The sequence below is a fragment of the Equus quagga genome, chromosome 2, assembly GCF_021613505.1.
Source record: "Equus quagga isolate Etosha38 chromosome 2, UCLA_HA_Equagga_1.0, whole genome shotgun sequence".
In the NCBI taxonomy this organism is placed as follows: domain Eukaryota; kingdom Metazoa; phylum Chordata; class Mammalia; order Perissodactyla; family Equidae; genus Equus; species Equus quagga.
In genome coordinates this window covers 16573557-16589648 of record NC_060268.1, presented here as the reverse complement: position 1 = coordinate 16589648, position 16092 = coordinate 16573557, and the positions used below count along the sequence as shown (strand labels likewise).

The 16092-nt window shown below is 40.4% G+C and overlaps 1 protein-coding gene across 4 annotated transcripts in view; it reads left to right on the top strand.

The window, feature by feature from the left end:
* The first annotated feature begins 8045 nt into the window (after positions 1 to 8045).
* The window catches only part of ARHGAP5 (Rho GTPase activating protein 5), an 86015-nt gene continuing 77968 nt past the window's right edge, over positions 8046 to 16092 (top strand). For 2 of the 4 annotated variants that reach the window (XM_046652224.1, XM_046652221.1), the window contains exon 1: positions 8572 to 8807. The gene's annotated coding sequence lies outside the window, so the exon portion shown is untranslated. Of the gene's footprint in view, positions 8068 to 8324; positions 8442 to 8571; positions 8808 to 16092 lie in introns of those variants that run through there. The other 2 variants (XM_046652223.1, XM_046652222.1) reach the window with 2 other exon arrangements.

The following is a 16092-nucleotide window of genomic DNA, read 5'->3' as shown; positions in this document are numbered from 1 at the left end:
TGCCCAAGAAGAGAAATTATTTTACTCAATGATATTGTATATTTGACAACATTTTGCAAGTTGGGAAAAAGAAGTATTGCAAATGCGCAAGGAAGTGATTCTTAGGAAGTATTGGGAAATATTAAAGTCAAGTCATCACTGCATTAAGGAAAAATCTTTTTTCGTTTTTTTTTTAAAGATTGGCACCTGAGCTAACAACTGTTGCCAATCTTTTTTTTTTCTGCTTTATCTCCCAAAATCCCCCCAATACATAGTTGTATATCTTAGTTGCAGGTCATTCTAGTTGTGGCACGTGGGACGCCTCCTCAATGTGGCCTGACCGAGTGGTGCCATGTCCACGCCCAGGGTCCAAACCAGTGAAACCCTGGGCCGCCTTAGTGGAACGCACGAACTTAACCACTCAGCCATGGGGCCAGCCCCCAAAAAATCTTAAGGAGTTTTTTTTGAAAATTCAGTCCAAGAATTTAAGATCCAGTGAGGCTCAACTCAATTAAAAGGCTAACATCCCAATTAAAAAAATGGGCAAAGATTTAAATAGATATCTTATCAAAGAAGAGATACCAATGACTAATAAGCACATAAAAAAATGCTCAACATCATTTGTCATTAGGGAAATGTGAATTCAGACTACAATAAGATACCACTTTATACCCACTACAAAGGCTATAATAAAAAGAACAGACAATAACAAGTATTGGCCAGGTTGTGGAGAAACTACATTGCTGACAGGAGTGTAAAATGGTATAATCACTCTGGAAGATGTTTGCCATTTTGTTTTAATGTTAAACATAAATTTACTATGTGACCCATCAATTTTATCCATTGGTATCTATCCAAGAGAAATGGAAACATATATTCACACAAACATTTGTATGTTTGTTGCAACATTATTCATAATAGCCAAAAAGTACAAACAATCTAAATGTCAACTAACTGGTGAATGGATAAACAAAATGTGGTATATCCATACAGTAGAATACTATTCAGCAATGAAAAGGAATTATGGATGCAGGCTGAAGTATGGATGAACCTTAAAAATATTATGACAAGTAAAAAAAAACCAGAGGCACAAGACCACATATTGCATAATTCTATTTATATTAAACATCCAGAATAGGCAAATCCTTAGAGATATAAAGAAGATTAGTGGTTATTTGGGCCTGAAGATGGAAACAGGACTGATTAAATGGGCACAAGGAAGAAAAGACGTGGGTAACACTATGACCAGCCTGAATAGATTACTAAGCAGGATTGTGAGGACCCAGGATTGGCTACTTGATGCTCTGGGTTGTACTGCTGGTGGGGCAGGGCCTGGAGGGTGCAAAGTGATGAATAAATTCTGGGAGTATAAAGAATTGTGGGCTTGGAAACTATAAGGTAACCTTTTGGCAAAGAAGGTTCAGAGCAGGTGACCTTATAACAGGCATGGGGCAGGCTTGTTCTGGAAAATCTGGAGGTTCAAACCTAACAAAATAGATTTTAGAGGAATGCAAATTAACTTGGTCTTATCGGGATGAAGTTTTTCTCTCTTTGTGGGGAGACAAAGACAGACAAAACCAACAGGGAAGCTAAGAGCAACAGCTTTGTCTTGGGTGTAGTGGTGGGTCTGGATGGGTGTTAAGTGTGAACCACAAAAAAAGTGAAGCCTAGACTATGGGTTAACATTGTAAAATAATTTCAAACTAAATAATGTTAGAGTAGCAAAGGGACTGTTTTGTGGATGTGGAAACTTCAGCTCAGAGAGATTCGATGACTTCTGAAAGTTGCACAGCAAGCAGAACCTGAGATAAAAAGTCAGGTATCCTGATTCCCAGTTTGGTGGTCTTTCCACTATCCACTCATTTGTGCCCCAGCATTCCTCTGCACTGTAGGGAGACCATTTTAACCTTTTCTTTAAACTGGTAGTTGATTGTACTGTGCTGAGGAGGATACAGTGGGGGAGGAGTGCGCTACAAGATAAATGCCCCGACCTAGAAGAGCAACCCTCAGTACCCTGGGGTGACAGACACCACAGGTAATCTAAGCGTCAGCAGATCCACATGGGAAACCAACCAAATGGAACTTATTTTATCACAAACCTGTGGTCCAAAGGGAAATACCAGAGCATGTGGGAAGATCTGCTCAGCTTTATCAGCATTAGAGAAACTATCTATTGCCTGTACCTGAAAGCTTTTGAACAGAGTCAGTGCAGAGAGTTTAAAAGCAGAATCTGTGGGGGCCCGCCCAGTGGACGGTGGTTAAGTTCACGTGCTCCACTTTGGTGGCCCGGGGTTTGTCAGTTTGGATCCCAGGCCTGGAACTATGCATCGCTTATCAAGTCATGCTGTGGCAGGCGTCCCACGTATGAAATAGAGGAAGATGGGCACAGATATTAGCTCAGGGCTAATCTTCCTGGGGTGGTGGGGAGCAGGGGGTGGGGTGGGGGGAGAATCTGTGCCTTGAGGCCATCAGCAATATAGGCAATACTAGTGGCAGATTTACATAAGTAAAAACATGGAGTCATTAAAGATAATAAAATCTATGTTCTTTGCTTGATATGTTTTGGTCTGTAAGAACTTTTTAAAAAAAGTCTTCTAAGACAATACAATCCAGTGGCGGCAATAATATGTTTGCCTAGACCATTTCATTCCATTACATCAGAAGTTGCTACAGATAGAAACAGGCAATGCCCAAGGTGGCCTGTAAAAGGCCCAAGAGATAATTAAGAGAGAAGGAAAAGAGGAGGAGAATCAAAAAGTAAAAAGAAAGGAAGAAAGAAGAAACATCTAACGTGGGAATAAGAGGGAAAAAAGAAGAGAAGGGAAGAATAAAAGAGAAAATAAGGAGATATATATGGTAGGCAGTTCAATCGCTTCAAGACAATTTACATAATCTTGCTTTATACATTGTCTTTCTTTCTCAGTTTTCAACACCGCTATAATCCAAATTTTTATTGTGCAAAGAAATAATATGTTCATTGTAAAAAATTAGAAAATACAGAGAAGCAAAAAGAAGAAAATAAACATTAGCTATAATCACACCATCTGGGTTAAATCTCTGTTAATACGTTGGTCAATAATATTGTCATCTTGTTTTCAGAACATTTTCTTTTTACAAAAATGGAATCATACTACCTTTTTGCTTTGTAGCCTGATTTTTTTCCACAGAAAATATTGTAGATATTTTTATACCTCAATAAACATATGCTTTTAAAATATTTTAAATATTTGCTGCCACTTAAATTTAATTTTCTAAATTTTGATTTATAGGACTCATAGCTGTTCATGAACTTTTTGCTACTTTTACTTTTACTTTTACATGTTATCATGCTTGTAAAATCTCAGAATTCCTAATGTAAATACTTTTTTAGGAAAGAATATAAGGGAGTTATTTAATGTCTATTCCTAGGGGAACTAGAGCTGGAAATAAATGAAATATATGCTACAGCCCTGTGCTGAAGAGAGATGGGAAGCCCATTTGGGGGAAGATCAGTATTATTATTCCTTGCTATGTAACAGATGTGTTTGAAAGAAGCTGTGCATCCATCAGAAAAATCACATTGTTACTTAAGAAGCTTTTTGAAGAAAATGCAGAAGCATGAATTGGAAAAGCAAACATTTACCATCTATCGCAGCTTACAATAGGGAAAAATGACAAAGCCTTAATTGTGAAGCGATTAGACACATTATTACTGATTTCAGAAACTCTTATGCTGCGCCAGTTCTTTAGAATGTTCCCCGGTACTTCCACAGTTATGTTGCTGGTAATTTGTATTTACCTATTAGAGAGATGCTATGTGAAGTGGGGGTTGTACTTGGGGAAGGACATCTAACTCAACTTTCAGGGGCTAACTCAGCAGTTTCTTTAAATGATTTGTATTTGCCAATGTGATTATCTCAGCTGTACTTCAAAATATAACTTAAAGCCTTCTGTTAGCCAGAAATCCCCAGAAATCCATAAAACCTAGAATGTTTCACATTATCATCATCAAACGTGAGCTTTCCACTAATGATATTCTAGTTATTGTATAAAGCCAAATATTCATTTGTGATTCCTATCTAGAGGGGCTTACAATCTAAATTTGGCCTAACGAGGGTGGGAATAAGTGATATTTACAAAAATTATGTTCTTCTGGTTAAATAGGCAATACAAGTTCCTGTCTCCCAGGATTTACAAATGACAGTGGTAACAATCTCAAAGAGAATTCAGTTTGCAACCTTAGCAATTATTTTTTAGCTTTATGGGGTTAACCTTATTGGGGTTGATTAAATTCAAGCTGCGATCTTTCATAAAAACTCAATGGAGGGTCCAGATGGCCCAACAATACCTCCTTTTGTGAAAGGAAATAACTTGAAGATTTTTGTCTAATTAAAGTATTTGTGCTGGTGGGGCCTGAATGAATTGTTATTCCTTTAAAAGGAGTCTGCATTACAATTAATCTTTATAAAATACTAATTATTCAGAAATAGAGTTCTGCTTTCGCTATTTCAGTTAAGTCATAGGACCAGAGCGGCATGAACATGACATTTTGAAGCTAGAATCTGATACCATCTTTAGGATTTCAGTCTGAAAATACAGTTCTGGAAAATCAACAGAACATAGCTCTGTGGAACAAAATGCCAGGAAGGTCAATGCATTACTATCCTAGTGCTCCAGTCCCATGCTCACAATTACCTTAACTCTTGTCAAAATATTTTCTACAGTAACAGCCAAGACATAATTAGCACCTTTTCTTCATGCTGAAAATATCATTGGTAGCCATAAAAAAAATTTGGCGAAAGCTTTTCAGCACCGTATCTCAGCAAATGGCTACTGTGGTCACTGGTACATCATGGTTTGCCTAGAGTGGGAATAACCTCCCATCTCCCCCTGCCTTGCCTCCTCCCAATAGACCAAACTGTACCAGACTGAGAGAAAGAGAGAAGTCTAGGCAGGAAGTGGGGGTTAGGTGGGGAGTGGAAAGGAGTTGTGAAATTCCAGAGGAAATTAGACAATAAACAATCTTTCTGTGCTTTGGTCATTTAGTTATTTGCCTTCATTATTCCTCAACTCCTTTGTGTTTTTTGTCTGTAATCAAGGTGATGTTCTGAGGTACTTTGTTCTCCAAAAGTCTGCCTTATATCAGACAGGCAAAAAGTATTGGTCAATTTTGTCGTGAATGGAAAGGCCCTTTATTTGGCTTTTCATATGTTCTTGGTTGAGGCTACAAAAGACAAAGTGGTTATGATCAGTGATTTCCAGCAGGGGGTGTAGCCGCTTCTATAGGGTAAGTTCTTTTGAAGCCAAATCACATCAAACATTTGAACATTGTAGTGTTAAGCACTGATGGTAGAAGCTGGAATTTTGATAACATTTTTTATGGCTGCCATCTCTTTTGATCCTAAAAAGACCATGCATATTAATGCTTTATTAGGATGTGTTAAAGACCTAGAAGTTTGTAGAGAATATTTAAATTCAAAACCTAAAATGCCTGACTGAAATCTTACTCTGCTAATTTTTTCAAAGTAAATGAAGAACAAAGCTTCGGGTGATTTTAATTATCCAGTACAGCAGAAAAAGCACTTAAGTTTTTTTATTTCAGATAAGAGTAGTTGATCTGAAAGGGCTTGCTAATATTGACTCCATCTCTCTCGTGTGTGTGTGTGTGTGTGTGTGTGTGTGTGTGTGTGTGTATGTGAATAAATTACTTATATTCTCAAAATGTCTTCTTCCGGGTGGGGGGGGGTGGGTGTTTAAAGCTATTTCTCTGAAGGCATGGCTCCTGACCAATTGTTAAAAATGCCATCCTATCCTTTGGTTTTTGTTTTATTTTCTGCTCTTTATTGCTTCTTATTTGTAGATATCTGAGCATTTTCAACCATCTGAGCATTTAGCCCCCAATTCCCATTTTCAGATTTTCGTTTGTAAAGAAAACTGTGTGATTTTTTGAGCAGAGCAAAAAAACCATAAAAACGATACAAATTTCTTAACTTATTTGTACTGGGCAGCAGCTTTAGACTATTCGTATTAATAAAGAGCAAAGTCCTAAAGTTCTAGACTCTTAGATCAACATAGATGATGTAGGAGGACTAAAAACAATGTCAGCTATGAAAATTATCATATTCAAACCCTGTTTTTTGTGTTTTTTTACATTTTCTGCTGTCTTCCTTATGAGACAATGAGATTCCAAGTCGTTTTTTCCTCCAGTATCATGTCCTCCTTCTTCAGAATCAAGTCCTGTTTTAAAGGAAGCATTAAAGGTGACTTCTGTATACGTTAACATTTCCTTTAAAAGCTGTGATTTATTTGATTTTGGTTTATGTTGATGCATGTTCATGGTTATGAAATTTCTGATTATTCAGGACATAATTTTTAAAGTATCTTTAGGGTGGACCCCTATAGTACTTCAAAGTTATGACTTTGAATTGGCTTCTTGTATTTTTAACGACTTTTAGTACACAAGTCAAGAAGTGCATTTAACTGCATGAACTTTTCAACCTATACCAGCATTAGTACCTCACTTTGATGGTTCCACTCCCTGTCCCCAGTTTGCTCCTCTCCTTTTAGCCCCTCCATATTTACTTTCATTGCAAGTTTTCTTAGAGTCCTTCCTTGCCTATGGTTTGTAACTGAAAGAAAGAAGTACCTACAGACCTTAGTTAACCTACAGTATTTGGTACCATTCCGATGCAAGGGAGTGGCTGGAGTAAGGAATTTTAGTCATGCCTTTTTAAAATTAGGGAGTAAGACATACAGAGAAATTAATCACGTCTCTTCTCTTTTGTCTATTAAGTTCACCTTTGAGAAATATGGAGAGTAGAGGGGTAGAGGTGTTGAACAAACCAACAGAACTTCTGCTGGAATATTGTGACAGATTTACTGACAAATATTTTCTAACAGATTTTTACCAAAAGGCAGCTTTTGTTTTTCTTTACTAACAGACCGTAAATGTACTTCTGGTTGGCAGCAGCTGCATCATTATAACACTGAAGAGCAACCTTGGCTAATTTCAGTACCTTATGTAACATAAGAAATGAAGAATAACTTGAATTTAGGATACTTTTTATATGTTAACTTTAAAAGACTTTTATATGTTAACCAGTGATAAACTGTTTTCAATGCAGGAAACAAATCTTTCCTCAAAGAGAAATTCTCCCCCAAATTACCTCTTTCTTTTAGACTTAACAACGAATGGGGGTAGACTTATGTTTTTGCTTATGCTTTCATCTGCTGGCAACTATTTCAAGACCTCTGTGTAAGACAGATTCTGGTGACCTTGGGAAAGTCACAAGACCTCAGTTTCTTCAATGGTAAAAGGAAAGGCATTTTTCTATCGTCCTTTCTCCACTATTCAGTGCCAATGCCCAGACGAGAAACACACAGAAAGCCCAGTGTACCCCCAAAGTCGTGAAATGTCCAGAAGTCTCAAAAAATATTGAATACATTTAAGGCAGGATAATAAAAGCCAGGTGTCCGGTGGTTCCTGAGGTTGGACTGGCAGTGGTGTGAGCACGGGTCTTTGGGGCCACCCTAAAACCTGCCCCAAGTCTTGGCATCTCGTTCAACTTCCCTAAAACCGGACTAAATCAAGGGCCTGCCTGCGTCCCTGCGTAGTGTCGCCGGAGAAACATATTCTTCTCGCTCCCATGGAGTTTTGCCTTCTGGGTGAGCATGCACCACGTCCCGGGCGGGTGATGTCTGTAGTTGGCGAGCGATCCCCAGGCAGAAAAGCGGCTGCCTACACCGGGGCATGCAAGCGGGCATGTCCCTGCGAACGAGCTTGGGCGCATTTTGTTCTCCCCTGAATTCTTTAATGCGCGGAGACCATAGGGTGATTTTTCGAGACTCATTCAGTGCCCCTGCGATGTTTTGCAACGGCTAACACAATACATATCAGGTTCCTTTGCAGTATTGTGGGTTGCTCTCAGTTACGGCCAGAAACCGGAACCGAAGGAAAGGGAGAAAGCAGGGAAGGTCGGAGACGGCCGAGCTCAGGGCTGCGCGGTCCGCAGCCTCTAAAGCGTGGAGGATGGGACGGAGGAGGAGCCGACTACGGAGAAAGGAGAAAGCCGAGAAAAAATACTCACGCCAACGGGTAAAAGGGAAAAGGTGAGAAGGAATGGAGTAGGAGAGGGAACCAATGGGTGGGAGAGGCGGAGGAAGGAGGGGGAGGGGCAGAAGCCAATCGGGGAGCCGGGACGCCGGCGAGGACGCGGCCCCGCGCGCTCGCTCCCCTCCCTCCGGCTCGGGCGCTCGCGCCTTCCCAGGCTCCCGGGAGACGAGGGCAGGGGCGGGGCCCAGCGGGCGCGCGGCGCGGGAGGCGTCGCGAGGTGAGGGCGGCGGGGGCGGGGGATAGTGGGGAGGGCGGCGCGGGTGCGCGCGCGCGCGCCCCGTCGAGGCTGCCCCGCCGCTCCGCCCCCGGCCGGGTGTGTGGCTGCGCGCGCGCGCGCGTTCCGGCGGTGCGCGCTGGGAGAGATGCTGAGGTAAAGTTCGGGAGAGAGGGAGAGATCCGTCAGCGCGAGGGAGCCCGAGTGGCCGCCATTACTGAGCCCGGCGCGGCGGCGGGCGCAGGGGAAGGGGGGAGGGACGGGGCCGCCGCTGGTGGCGGGGAGGGAGGGAGGGTGGGTTTCTCGGCCGCGGGAGCCGGAGGGCTTGAGGTTTCGGGGCGTGTGTGTTGGGGAGGCTGCTGGAGGGACGCGGCGCTCGGTGAGCGCGCCGGGGACGAGAGGCGAGCCGAGAGTGGAGGAGGAGGCGGCGGCGGCGGGAGCGCTCCCCAGGAATGTCGCTGCCGCCGCCACCGCCGGGGCCGCTGCCGTTGAGGAGGCGACGGAGGAGACCGACGGTGTTAGGTAGGACCGTGCGCCCCCGGGCTCCTCCGGGCCTGCGCCCGCCCCTCCCCGCCCCGCTAGGGACCCTCCCGCCGCCCGGTGCCCCGCTCGCCGCCGCCGGTTGTAACCAGTTCAAGGGGCTGGGGCCCCGGCGCCGCGCTCCGTCCTCGCAGGCCGGGCGGGGAGCGGCCGCCGCCGCCGCGGGGCCACGGTCGGCGTGAAGGGCAGAGGCCGGGCAGGGGGCGCTTTCTCCACAGGTGATGGGGCCGGCGCGGCGGAGGCCTGGGGCGGCCGGGGACCGCTCGCCCGCCGCCCGCACGCGCCCTGGTCGCGGGTGGTGCGCGGGGAGGGAAGGTGGCGGTGTCTGCTGGCTGGGCTGCCGCCACTAACGAGTTCCACCTGGCCGGGGAGAGGGGGCGGGCGCCTCTCGGCGGAAACACCACCTCGCTTGCAAACTTGAGCGCTTTTCGGGGGGCTCGGCCCTTTCACTTTTCCCCGTCTCCCCGCGCCTGCCTCGTCGCCTTCAGTTTCCCATCTGCTGCTAAAGCCCGGGGAGGGGGTGAGAAGTTGCGCTGCGCAACCCAGACGCGGAGTCCTGCCGGCCGACTGAGCCGCGCGGGAGGCTCGGATCCTGAGTTTTCGCTGGAATAACCTCTAGATTCTCCCTTTTTCCACTAAAGAAAAGTATCGGGGTGGGGGCGGGGAGCGGCGCGGGAGCGCGCGCGCACTTATCCACAGAAATACACTCGCTCGCTCCCCCCTCCCTCCCTGCCCGCGTTATTAGAAATGCGAGGGAGGGAGGCTCCGGGTGCAGCCGAGGCTGAAAGGTGCTCGAAGTCCAGGCGAGCTGTGAGGACGTTTAGTAAAATCCCGAGAAAGTTGCAGGGGAGACGCTTAGACTTCTACCATAAGATGGAAATCCAGTTTGGGCCCAAGCTTAATAAATGCAAATGTAAGTGTGGTAAGTCTAGACCACAACAGGCATACAGATGGTGCGTACGCGCTTTTTAAGTTTAAATTCCTAGCGAGGATTTGCTTTTTCCTTTGCGTTAGGCAGGAAACGATATTTAAAAAAAATGGTTCAGGTGTAAAACAGTGAAATACGTCGCTGTATTTACTGGTCTTTACTTTTGCTGCCTTCTACAGGTGTTGGGCGGGGGTGGGGGGGCCAATGTGCAGGCTCCATTTCAATCCAAAACCAATACTCAATTTGAACAGTGTAGTGGAGGGTGTTTCTTTGCATTGAGGTTCTCATTCACTTCGGGGAATAGTTCTCTAAATCTCAATTTAAAATGGTTCTTTTAACAAAAATTTGATGTAGATGTAACTATTGGGAAAAATTTTTGGTTAAGTAAGATATATTAGTAAAATGTGTTTGGAAATGTTTTCCTGTCAATTCCAGTTTGTTAAATGACTTTAATATGATAGAGCTGTACGCTTGTTTAGTATTTTTGGATAGACATACTGACCATCTTGGTAACCTACTAGACAGTTTGCAGATTAAGCTTTACTTGCATTTTAAATTGCTTTCTCATTTTTGGCTCTTTCATCTGTTCTTTGTAATTGACCCACATTTCTTGTACCTATAGCAGAGCAGAGGAAGAGATCGGTTAAGTGTGGATCACCAAAAACTTGAGTAGGCCTTGGAGCACTTTATGAGTAGACATACATGATTGAAAAGCGGGATGTACCTATTTAACGTGTAAGAAGTAGCAGTATTGATCTGATTGACTTAAAGCAGAAATTAGAACGTTACAGGTGACTAGTCAACAGTCGACTTGGTTGTCATGTGTAGGCTACATTTTTTAACCCACCTCAGCATGTCTTATTTTATCATTCTTTGTTCATTAATTATAAGAGCATTGGGGAATGGGGTGGGTTACACTTTGATATAGGAAAGAATTGTCACAGAATTCTGATATCTTTATCAGTTTTTAGCACACTCCCCCATTTAAATTACTTTGGCAATTTAAAAAATGGGTTGCAAAATTAATGTTAACTGTCACGTGGTACTTGTCCTAAATGGTTTGAAAGCATTCCCCCCTTTCTTTTTTTCCTATTTGAATGGCAGATTTAGTACGGTTACTCTTTTGGAGAAAATAAAATTAATTATCTTGACCTTGAAAGTTAAGATTTTTTTTAAGGAATAAAAATTGTGTTTGCCTTCCTTTTTTGTAACTCTTAAATTGAAGAAAAAGTTATGTCTCATGAAGACTGTGCTAAACTTTCACTTTTTCAACATTAGCAGGACTTAAGGTAAGTGTTGCTTTTAATATTAACTTCTTAAATATGAAATGACATAATAGAGATTTTCTTGGTAGCTACAGGATGTTTTAATTGTCACTACTTCAGTTTCCATAGATACTATTTTAAAGACTATTTATTTGGGCTGTGAGATCCGTGATTTTTTCTTTGCACACCAAGAAGGTATGCAAGTAGTATAATTGACTTAAGAAGCATTGTAGTGTTCTGTTTTAGCAATGTCTTTATTCCTAAAAAATGTTTGTAAAATACATTTAAAGTATACCAGGAGAATTTGGCTTTTAAAAGAACTATGAAGAAACTTTGGTAAAGTGATCCATTGTGTAGTGACGAATAATCAAGCTTCTATTTGTTTAAGTGAAGATTGTTGTCGATCATTTTATCTAACCAAGAGAAGCCGTATTAGAAATTAAGGAAAATAGTTCAATGCTAAGAATTTTAAGTATGAACTTTAGTTGGGTTTCAAATTCTGTTTCTTGGACCCCTTACGTATTTTTCCTAGATGTCTTGAGACTTCCTCTGACAACCCACCCTCCCAAACCAGGGCATCTTCTGTTTTTGCCTGTTATATGTGTTGTACGTAAATATAAGAAATCTTTTGGAAAAAAATCATCTGTGCTAAAAAAATTGAAAGCATCTGATTTGTTACTCATTAATTCATATTACCTTTATTTAGCACTTACTGTGTACCTGGCCTTAGGGATACCAAGATAAATTAGTGATGGTGTAGCTCAAGAGGTAGTAACTATAAAAGAGTAAATAGAAAAGGAACAACTGTTTCCATCAGGGCCTCTTTGGGAATCCTTTACAGAAGAACAAACATTTGAATTGGGATGTTTTAACTGCAGGTAGGAGTTTGAATGTAAGAGACAGTAAACAAGGTTGGTCTTTTTTTACTGTATTTTGTAGGTTGATTGTCCGTGATGCCTGAGATTGGCAGTCAAATAAATAGGTTGTTAATGTTTTGTCATGTCTGTTTGTTTTACTCCTTGGAATTAGAACTAGTACTTGGGGAAAAGTTATGCATAACTTTGTAATTTTAGGGTTAAAATGAGACTCGTTTGTGTCATTTGGTTAGATTCTCCAGCTTTTTGTCATCAAGAGTTGGTTAAAGTGAATTTTCGTTTTTCTAGTTTTGTATTAGATTTAGCCTCTTTTATTATCCTTGACCAATATTTTATTGAGCAGCTAGGCACTGTCAGTGATACAGGGGAATATAAAATATTCCAGCGTTAAAAGAGCTTATAGCTCTGGTGGGGAGAGAGCTCGACAGTTTAGGAATAAACGCCAGTTCAAGACAGAGTAGAAAAGCCATATACAAGGCAGTACATACTGATTTAACAGTCGATGTAAAGGAATTTAGATAAAGGAGATAACATTTGGAAGTTGCTAGGATTGGGATAAATGAGAAAAGAAGACATTTAGGAAAGTTAATGACACTGTGGACCAAAAGCACAAGGAAGTGCAGGATAGATTGGCAGGTGAGGGGAAGATATAAGGTATAAATGTCAGATCGTCAGTTTGTATCTTATGAGCCAGATTGAAAGATTTAGGGAAAAGTATTAACACAAGGCTAATAAAAAGAGTGATGGGGAAATAAATAATGTTTGCATTACTATGTTTCCTTGTTGCTGTATTTGTCATTGTCAGACAGCCTTGGCAAAACTCCTGCCTGGCTTCTGATATAGTTTGTTCATTTTCTTCCTTGTTGATCATGTACTCTTCCTGATAGAAAATTGTATGTTTGTTTCTTTACTTACCTTTTCAGAGCCAAGATGATATATCTTTATTTATTTTTATTTTGGTTGACTGTTTAGAGAACTGTGGGAAATTAACTTTCCTCTGGTCTGGGGAATTGAAAGATCCAGATTTCTTCTCTTCTCTCTTAACTAAGTATGTAACTCTTTGGCTGTTTCTTAAATAATTTTCTAAAATTTATGCTCTTGAAATTTATGTTACTGATCTTGACTTTGCCTCATCATTTCTGTATTTTCATTTTACTTTGGAAATACTGTCACCTGAAACTCAAGTGATACCACTGCCTATTGCTGAAACTGATTAGTTTTTCATTAAGAAACGTTGACTCATTTGTCTTTATTTCTTATATCTAGCCCCCAGTCACCAAGCTCTCTTTGTCTTGGATTACTCTTTTCAGTTCTGTGATAGTTCAGGTGATTTCAAGCCTTCCATATTTGTCCATCTCTTGGGCTTTGTGCCCCACTCAATCTAGTCTGGTATTCCACCTCTAGTCTGTAATGACTTATTATTATTTATTACAAGGTCTAACTCTTGTTTGCCCTTGAAGACCTTCTATAGTTGTCCTTATGTCTTCAGAAGTAAATGAAATAAGGAGTCTCTACTTTCTAAGGTGGCACATGTGCTCAACTACTCCATCCTAATCACACATGAGGAATGGCAGTCTTTTTAAAATCCAAATCTGGTCTGTTTTTCAAAGTTCACTCAAATCCTCTCTATTCACTGATACTTAATCTTTTGTAAGGGGTCTACAGATTATGACCTGTGGGCCAAATCAGGCCTCCTGTCCTTTTTTGTATAATAGCTTTCTACATTTTGAAATGGTTGAAAAAATAATTAATAGTATTTTATGATGTGTTAAAATTATATGAAATTCACAGTTCAGTGTCCATAAACAATCATGGGCATTCGTCTAAATATTGTCTGTGGCTGTTTTTGTGCTATGACAGCACGGTTGAATGGTTGTAACCAGACACTGTATGGAATGCGAAGCTTAAAAATAATTGCTGGCTGACCTTTTACAGAAAAAGTTTTGCAGGCCCTGATCTATTCCAGCTTATACTGATCTTTCATTTCTTTGAATTCCTGTTGCATTTATCAGTTCCATAGTGCAGTCATGCGCTGCATAAGGACATTTTGGTCAATGATGGACCAAATATACGTTGGTGGTCCCGTAATATTAATACCATATAACCTAGGTGTGTAGTAGGTTATACCATCTAAGTTTGTGTAAGTACACTCTATGATGTTCATACAATGAGATTGCCTAATGATGTGTTTCTCAGAATGTATCCCTGTCATTAAGGGACGCATGACTGTACAGCATATTGCTTTTGTCTCTTTAGCTGTGGTGTGCTATAAAGCTGAAAAATAGTGAGAAAAAGTGCTTTTGAGCCTTTTTTTAAAAATCCGTATCTGTTTTAGTCTTTACCCCTTCCTGAGATTCTTATTCAGCCTCTTAATGTTCCTATCATTAAGAAAATTGTTAAACCTTACCTAAGTAGTTTGTATAATGAAAATAATGGTTTCCCTCCATTTATAGCCTTACAATATTGAATGTAAAATTATGCCCTTCCCTCACCCTTCTCAGTTCTCCAAAGTGAGGATAAGGGACTCAGAGACCCTGGAAGGGAGGTGAGCGTATTCATAGCACTGGCTTAGCGGACTTCCGTATACCTACATTTGTACCCTCAAAACCTCTAACATAAAGCTGAGCATATAGTAGCTAAGCAGAGCAAAATACTTAAGGGGTTATTTACATAGGTTGATATAAATGAGGTGACTTTTGGTTCACAGAATAAGGAAGTGGTCTAGGAAGAGTTAGAATAGCTTTCACACCAGGGCCTCAGAGACATAATATGTTGTTAGAGGAAAGTATAGATTAAATAATAGGGTAGGCAGTTAATCTGTTTGGGAATAGTTTGGGTCATTGGTTTTTGAGTATTTTATGCAGTGAAACTTTTTTTCAAACAGCAGATGCTTGAAATATCAAAAGGTAAAATGGGTATAAACAGCATTACCTTTGCTGAGTAGGGCTTGGGGAACTCTCAGAGTACTGCCTACTTGGACCCTCCTGGAAGTACTTCCTTTGAGTCTTTAGGCTTACTGTTTATAAACCCATAATTTGTGTTAATGAGCAGACTATAGGTCTTGAAAAAAACCTGAACTTTTTATGTTAGAATATTCTGCTGTACTAGACATGAGCCCATAGCACTATGTGATTTTTGTTAATTGTGACTACAAAAGTGGCTTCAAGATTGCTTAGTGGTTTAGGATCTGAGTCTAGAGATTGCTTCATTTCGTCATCATATATTTGAGCACTACTCTGTGTTGGGCACTGTGCTGGATGATGGGAATACGGTAAAAAAACAAACAAAATTTCCATCCTAACAGTTTAGTCCTGAATCCTACCAGGATATGCTTCCAGGTTATTTAGTCATTACATAAATTCTTCAAATTTTTAATAGATCTCTTTTTATTCACTGGATTATAGTCTTGTCCAAAGACTAATTCATAGGAATGATGACTTTTTAGTGTTCCTTTCAACCTTAAAATTGTATGCTTCTGTGGTGGAAACCTTGGTCAAAGAAAATATTATAGAATATGATTGACTTATACAAGTATTACATTGTTTATTTGACTGTTTGATATATGTTAAAATGGCTTTTCATTTCCTTTTTTAATATTTCACAGCACTGATAAATTTGTCTTTGAGAAAGAGCAACATTAAGAAAAGTAATATATCAGTATTATGCTATATTCATCTTTTAGTATACAGTTGATATTTTTATTCTTAAACTACTCTAGATAATTTACCTAAGATTGTGGCATATATGATAATCTTTGGGCTTGGATCTGTCTTCTCTTTTAAATATTTGTTTATATAAGGATATTTTATTTATTTGACTGAAGATGGGGGCGTGTGATTACAAATCTCCTTCTATGTAATTAGGTCTTCAAAATGTAATTTCCTATATAAATATTTGTGATTTAAAAAAATGTTTGAATGTCAGAATTAAAAATTAGATGATGATTCTGGTTGAATACATTATTATAGATCACAGTCTTCATTCTGACAGCTTAATTTTTGACTAAATTATTGGGACTTTGAAATATATGTATATTTTCTCCATAAATAGCTTTGGAAAACCTTTTAGATTAATAAATTTCAGCATTTATTTAGTAAACAGTGTTTTACCTTTTTTTGCCAAATAATTAAAAGCATTTTGATTTTAGTATTTATTAGGATTCTTGCATTTATTGAGTAGCTACTATGTGGGAGGCACTG